The sequence below is a fragment of the Poromitra crassiceps genome (assembly GCF_964638095.1).
Source record: "Poromitra crassiceps genome assembly, chromosome: 11".
In the NCBI taxonomy this organism is placed as follows: Eukaryota; Metazoa; Chordata; class Actinopteri; order Beryciformes; family Melamphaidae; genus Poromitra; species Poromitra crassiceps.
In genome coordinates, this window is record NC_139643.1 from 10654277 (window position 1) to 10662848 (window position 8572).

The following is an 8572-nucleotide window of genomic DNA, read 5'->3' on the forward strand; positions in this document are numbered from 1 at the left end:
TCCCTGCAACCACATTGGACAGCTACCTATTTTTTATCTTGAGAAGAGATGCCTTTCTCTTCCCTGTGCGTGCAGCAGAAAGTAGCGAGGCGCCCCTCCTCCTACAGTGGTAGTGAACGGTACAGCAGCCTATCGCCTGTCTTAAGCCCAATTTATACTTGGTCTGTCGACGCTCTTGAAACCATCGCCGACAGTAATGAGGACTTGAGTCGACACTTTCAAGTGTTGACGAGAAGTGTCTCCTACCTAGTGACATTTCTAATGTCGCTGATTACGTCACATAGTGTCGTGCATCATGCATGTCTGATTGGTAAATAGAAGCGCTTGACTTCCTTGTTTTGGCTTTTGCTGTATTGAAATGGGAGTTATCCATGAGAGAAATGGAAGTTATCCATGTGGTCATTGAGCTCAGTGTCACAACACATGGAGGACATCCCAGATCAGGCAAAAGCTTCCCTGTCAAGAGTTTTATCACATGTAGTACAGAACATGTCATCTATCTATTAAAATGTCCATGTGTAAGTACAGTCTTGTTACCCCGTAGTTATACTATAAGTACAGTCTTGTTACCCCGTAGTTATACTATAACTACAGTCTTGTTACCCCGTAGTTATACTATAACTACAGTCTTGTTACCCCGTAGTTATACTATAACTACAGTCTTGTTACCCCGTAGTTATACTATAACTACAGTCTTGTTACCCTGTAGTTATACTATAAGTACAGATTCTGTTACCCTCTAGTTACAGTCTAAATTCACTCCTTGTACCCCGTAGTTATACTATAACTACAGTGTGGTACCCCTTAATTAGCCTATACAGATCTTGTTACCCTCTAGTTACATGCTTATTTGCGGGCTGTATTCTAAAGCGTTACCGTGCTGTTTTATGTCCAACGTGATTATTTTAACCATAAATGCAACACCCTGGGGCAACAGTCTTATTTTTCGTTGGCGACCATCTGTTGAGCGACACTTTCCAATAAGTATAAATGAGTATACATATTGTATTGTGGCCAAACCAGGCCACAATACAGAACATAAGAACATATTTAAACAAACTTGTGTAGAAAAGGGTCATCATTACAGAAGAGACATTCAAGGAACACATTTTACTCAGGAAAAAAAGACACTGCTGGACTTTTTTTTGATGTGTCAGCAACATGAGAATCAAAACTCTTCACCTACCAGACAGAGTCTTGCCACCTTCAGAAGTTCTCTGACGACTCTGCGATAGTAGGATGTATCAAAGATGGCGATGACGATGAGTATCGGGATGTGGTGGCCAACTTTGTCACATGGTGTGAGCAGAACCACCTGCAGCTCAACGTGTCAAAGACAAAGGAGCTGGTGGTGGACCTGAGGAGGGTCAAGGCTCCGGTGACCCCTGTTTCAATCCACGGGGTCAGTGTTGACATAGTGGAGGATTACAAGTACCTTGGAGTGTACATTGACAATAAACTAGACTGGGCTAAGAACTCTGATGCACTCTACAAGAAGGGGCAAAGCCGTCTCTACTTTCTGAGACGGCTGAGGTCCTTCAACGTCTGCCGGACCATGCTGAGGATGTTCTATGAGTCGGTAGTGGCTAGTGCCTTCCTTTATGCTATTGTGTGCTGGGGCAGCAGGCTGAAGGCAGCGGATGCCAACAGACTCAACAAATTGATCCGTAAGGCCACCCAACAAACATTTTCACGTATAAAGACCGTCTGCTGCACGTCAAACCACTACATCTAGTCAGGGTCTAAAAGTATATCCGAAATGGAAATCGTAGCGACGTAATTCGTCTACTTCCCCACAACCTTGAAATATGCCGCTCCCACAATGGCTATATTCAGATACAAAACTGCACAGTGTGCATGCAGCAGCATTGCAGATAGCCTACTGTACCTCCAGATTCAACGATTTTTGCTACATCGAAAGAAAAAAAATATGACCGGGTCGGGGATTCGACCCTGCAGCGCTCACTTCGGAGTCCTGTGTCTTATCCATTAGGCCACAGAATTAGTTAGAAATACTACGGATTTGGTCATATATAGAGATACTTAACATTGAGAATTTAGCATTTTGACATGACGGTCCCTACTGGAAGTTGCATCGCTAGGCTAGCTGCCTCGCTGATTTCAACCAGCGATGAGACAGGTATATTTATATCATTTACGATAATGTAGCCAACGTGACTTGACCATTTTAGCAGACAGCATAGCACATCCAAAACCCACAACATTGAGTTACGGCAAGAGAAATGGGACAATACACCACAGGATTCAGGAAGTTTGTGATAAATACAAGCCCATAGCAAGAGACACTTGCATTTATATGACATAAACGTGTTTTCATATTAAAAAAGAAAAGGGTGTTCAATAAAAGTCGTCATTGCACATGGAGTGCATGTCACACTGTGACTATCTGATCACACAACAGGTAAATTGTCAATCAAATGTCATTTTATTCAACAAAAACACAAAAGACACCTACATGTGGTGTTTTCAAAGCAATATGAGATCAATATTTTTTGTTTTGAAGTGACAGTCTAAACGTTACTTTGGAGGAACGTGGAGAGAACGTCAGACTTAGATGGTAGATGCCAAACCACAATTCTATCGTCTGGTGACGTCGCGGTCAAGACGATGTTTGCTGGGCAGGGACATTGTGGGGCTGGATCTGGGCTCTCTGACTGCGGTGTCAGAGAAGAGAACGTTGTCCAGGCTACGCTCCATCATGAGCAATGACTCGCACCCACTCCACGGCGTGCTAGTCAAACACAGGAGTACATTCAGTGAGAGACTGATTCCACCTAGATGCAACACGGAGAGGCACAGGAAATCATTCCTGCCTGTGGCCATTGTTCTATTTAATGCCTCTCTTAAAAGAGCACCTCGGAGACGCTCAGTCTCCCTGAGACTGAGCCAGCCGATAGGCTAACTGAAAAAAGTGCCTGGCTGAGCCACGTGTAACGTATAGGGCAAGCCGAATAATATAAGTTCAGTGTGCAATAAAGACAATTGGCACGTAAGGTATACTTACTCTACGTATTTGCTTACTTAGACGTATTCCACTTATTTTGCTCCTATCGCATTTAATACTGTTTATCCCATGCTATGTTGTGTTCTTTCTTCTTATTCTGCTTATTTTACTATCGCATTTACTACTGTTTATTCTATTTTATGCTATGTGTGTTATGTGAGCGAGCTACTGTAACTTGTCGCAATTTCCCCCCGGGGATCATTAAAGTCTTTCTGATTCTGATTCTGATTCTGATTCTGATTCTGAAAACACAGTTTGTTGTCAAGAACAACAGCCAGGTATTTATAGCTGTCCACAAGCTCAATGTCTTTGCCTTTGATGCGAGTAGGAGTAGGAGTAGGAGGGGACTTTCTAAAGCTGATGATCATGTCTTTAGTTTGAGACACATTCAGCTCTAAGAAGGACTCATCACACCAAGTTATGAAGTCATCGACAAAGACAAAGAGAGAGAGAGAGAGAGAGAGAGAGAGAGAGAGAGCAGCAGAAAGCAGAGGAAGGGACGCAGATACAGTGGTAGACGGATCAATAAGCGTCTTTTACCGCAACGCGGCGTTAATTCTGTTTGCCGTTAGTATGTGGTATCAAAGTGGGACACTAGGGGGCGGCAGTGCACAACTACCTACAGTACAGTATATGCAGCAAGCAGGGAGGCTCTCGCTCTCAGCCTACGAAATCAATCGTGTTTTGTCTCCCCTTGATGATTAAAGTCCCTGGAAACCAAATCCACAAACTAACTATTAAATTAACTATTACATGTAGGGTCTTATGTGAGTAATTGTGTGCCTCTGAAAAGAGAGAGAATTACTTTCAAACCCTAACCCCGAAAATCGACACTTTTCTACAAGGTCTGGATTTCCATTTCCTCATTGAAGAGAGCGGAGCGCGCGGTGCTAAAATGAATGATCTTATCACGTCATAATTATTATTATTATTATTCCTTTGTGTGACATTTGTGCATTCCTGCTGAATATTCTACATGCAGAATAAAATCACTTGCGATGGAGGGTGGAATGTTTCATGTACTCTGCCAACAGTATCCTTTGTGTGTGTATTTGGAAATAACAGCAGTGGCTTGACCGGCGCGCGGCCGCAGAGAAGTCTGATCAACCGCATTAAAACTACTGCGCACTCCACGGCAATTCAGCTCCTTTTATTTGTTCCCTCTAGACTATACGAACTAATTTTTATGGCCTTGCTTTATTCGTATTTAGTACAGCTGCAGAGGGCCATCCATAATAATAATAATAATAATAATAATAGGCTATAGGCTAGGCTACCATAAAAACTATAATATATGTTTTATTATAAATATCTGTATTATTATAAATAAAATAAATAACTCCCATAGCCTACACCTTAATCAAGAGGTGAGAGTAGCTACTTTATTTATTTGTCATCTGGTTCTCGGCCACGCTGGCCGCCCGTCATGTCGCTCAGCAGGCACAGCGTGCGCAGAGCCTGCGGTTCTCGTAGGGGAGCAGTGTGTGTGTGTGTGTGTGTGTGTGTGTGTGTGTGTGTGTGTGTGTGTGTGTGTGTGTGTGTGTGTGTGTGTGTGTGTATGTGTGCGCGCGCGCGCGCCGTGCCCATTGTCTGAAAACATATTTTTATCAAACAATATAGGCCTACTCTGGTTATGTAGGCTCTTTCACACCAGCCTTGAAAGCCACAGATTTTATATATAGCCTATTGTAATATAGGCTACTGTAGGCCTATTCTCATCGGGACTGCCCCCGTTCCTTTATTTACATTTCAATAGGTTGGCCACATGAGACAATAGACAGGTAGGGTCTAATAGGGGTGAAACATTCCACCCTCCATCCCCCTCCCCCAATTCCAGTCAGTGTCCCTGCAGAAGTCACAAGGCTGATGCAGATCGCAAGTTGTGGAAAGGGTTTGGAGGCCTTCAACTTTGCACATGCAGCGGAGCAGTTCAATGCAGTGAAGTCCCGACGCAAATAAATGCTAAACGAAAACGGGCAGAACCGAGCAGCCAGCCACTTTATTAAAAAAAATTTTTACAAGTGATTCTTCATTTATTAGTTTTCAAGTTATTTAATTTCACGTTCTAGAGACATTCTAGGCATGCCAGACAGTGCATGTATTTACTTAGGTGCCCAATAATGCTGCTATAGGCTATTTGTTTAATTTATTGTTGCTTGCTGAGTTTGCACTTTGCAGTTAGGTCAAAGGCCTTTAATAGGCTACATTCAGCAGTCAGACACCTCAGGCTATCATTGAAAATGTTTTTAATTAGGCTACATGAATAAACAAACGTCTTCAGTCAGGGTTCCATAAGTCTCTACTCTTCCTTCATGTTCACTTGTCCGACTATCCCAGAAACTGAGAAAATGTAAACATAAAAATATGCTTCTAAAATATAGAAGGCTAAATAAAATAAGTAACCGACCAGCATATTTATTGTTGTTTTTAACTGAGCAGCCTACTAGCCTGCAGTTTATGTCGCGCCTGACTCCGTGACATGACATGTTTGTGAATGCGCATTCGCAGCAGTGCCAGGCCGGGCAGCCAAACAGCACCGCAACGACTTCATAAAATTTAATCAACCCCCCCCTCCTAATAATAGCCATATAAGACAAATAAAAATGTTACTATAATAAACAGAAATAAAAGAAACAAGCTTGTTTCCGTACAACATCGGGACTGCCCCCGTTCCTTTATTTACATTTCAATAGGTTGGCCACATGAGACAATAGACAGGTAGGGTCTAATAGGGGTGAAACATTCCACCCTCCATCCCCCTCCCCCAATTCCAGTCTCCAGTGTCCCTGCAGAAGTCACAAGGCTGATGCAGATCGCAAGTTGTGGAAAGGGTTTGGAGGCCTTCAACTTTGCACATGCAGCGGAGCAGTTCAATGCAGTGAAGTCCCGACGCAAATAAATGCTAAACGAAAACGGGCAGAACCGAGCAGCCAGCCACTTTATTAAAACATTTTTTTACAAGTGATTCTTCATTTATTAGTTTTCAAGTTATTTAATTTCACGTTCTAGAGACATTCTAGGCATGCCAGACAGTGCATGTATTTACTTAGGTGCCCAATAATGCTGCTATAGGCTATTTGTTTAATTTATTGTTGCTTGCTGAGTTTGCACTTTGCAGTTAGGCCAAAGGCCTTTAATAGGCTACATTCAGCAGTCAGACACCTCAGGCTATCATTGAAAATGTTTTTAATTAGGCTACATGAATAAACAAACGTCTTCAGTCAGGGTTCCATAAGTCTCTACTCTTCCTTCATGTTCACTTGTCCGACTATCCCAGAAACTGAGAAAATGTAAACATAAAAATATGCTTCTAAAATATAGAAGGCTAAATAAAATAAGTAACCGACCAGCATATTTATTGTTGTTTTTAACTGAGCAGCCTACTAGCCTGCAGTTTATGTCGCGCCTGACTCCGTGACATGACATGTTTGTGAATGCGCATTCGCAGCAGTGCCAGGCCGGGCAGCCAAACAGCACCGCAACGACTTCATAAAATTTAATCAACCCCCCCCTCCTAATAATAGCCATATAAGACAAATAAAAATGTTACTATAATAAACAGAAATAAAAGAAACAAGCTTGTTTCCGTACAACACTTTATTTGCAAAAACACAACCCAGTGGGACATTGGGAAAACCTTCATCATTTCACACACAAAAATTAAAATAAATTAGCCTGGTAAAATTAACCAGTAGATATTGCTGTGTAAAATAAATACAAAACGAATTATGCAATTATCTTAAATGAATTAAGCTTGTATTAACGAACTTCAGGGATTTAAACAACACAAGCCCACCACACGATCTTATAAACTTAAAGGAATTCGAAATTAAACATTTTGGGCTTGGTTAAAGGCTATAGGCCTTTAGCCATTAGCCTTTTTGCTTCGTTTTACCATTACAGGTTTCTGGCCAAGAATACCAACAGCTTTACCTTTTCGGGCAATAATTTGCTTCGGAGTGGCATTGCAACAATCCCTGCTGTGCTGAACACACGCTCGGATGGTACACTGGTGGCACAAATACACAAATATTTCCCTGCCAAGCCGGCCATGAGTGGAAGCCGTGCCTGGTTATCTTTCCACCAGCACCTGACTCGTCTTCTTCACCCTCCACTCTCACGCGTGCAGCGGGGCCGACTGCTGCCACAATCTCTGCTACCAGCTCAGCTTGGGTATCACTTCGGTGGGATCCATGTTTTCCGCCCGGTATCTTGGGTCCAGAAGAGTTGCTTTCCGCATAATCCTCTGGGTTGAATCATTGTCATATTTCTGCTGCATCTGCTCCAGGATGACTCGCTTCAACACCTGCCCCTGCATGCATCCAGACATGTCCAGACATACACCATCCCCTCCTTCCCTCTCTGGATGGCGCTAGTCTTACTTTCAGTTTCAACACCTGCCCCGCATATGACACGAATAAACACGTCGTTGCACGTTCCAATTCTTTCATACTTTTGGTAAATGCGATCAGCGGTATGGGGACCCTGTATGTGATCACAGCCTAACAGAACGGTGTGCCCCTTGAACGTCCCGTCAATGAAACTGGCCACGATGCCCAGGAAGCTGTGCCCTCTCCTATTTGTCCAAATGTCAGCTGACAAGACAAATCCATCACCCTTTTCTAATAGCGCCCGCAGTCCATGTAAATCATTTTGAAAAATGATATATCCAGCTCCCTTTTTCTCGCTGCTGTCACGGTTGGGCAATGAAGAAACTCTCAGATCTCCATTTCTCTTTCTCTGCTTGCTGTTGGTTCGCCTCGCTCTCTATAAATAAAACATATTCAGACGGTCCGAAATTAAATTAACATTACAGGCTACTTTTTGCATGATAGCCTACATTTTTATTTTATTTTAACGCTATATTGGGGCCTATTTAGCTGCCGTAATTACCTTTTGTTTTCTTCCCGGCGCGCCCTATTGTGTCACATTCAACACTTGATCTCAAGGATGCTCACAGATGACACCTGGTGGTCAACGGTGCAACTACACCTCAATTAGTTTTAATGCCGCCGCGCGTCAATACACAGCTTGCGGTAAGGCACGCTTATTGATCCGTCTACCACTGTAATGTGCGTTGCTTCAAGAGGAAACCTGTTTGCTGCCAAAATGACCTAAACACCTTTGCAGCTTTCACACCTAAACCACACTTTGCACTGAACAAGAATTGTGTGCTGAAACAACTATGACAGCATGATCACATCCGTTTGAGTATCTTCTTCATATCCTAATTAATATTCACTCACTCCTAGATGAGTGTATTTGTGTTAACTCATTGAGTGCCAATGACGACTATCGTCGTCAATTCAAATAGTAACGTAGAGTGCCAATGACGACTAAAGTCGTCAATTGCGTTTTTTGACGGTGGGACGTGGATCAAAGCCAGATGCATCACCTGTAAAAATATGGGCGATGTCGAATGTGTATAAGCTATTTTACGGACCCATTAGGTGGTGACAGTGCTCTCCAGATTAGAGAAAGGTGAGGAAAAAACAGAGAAGAAGTCATGGGGAAACGGAAACCGCATCGGTATGCATCGATATGCAT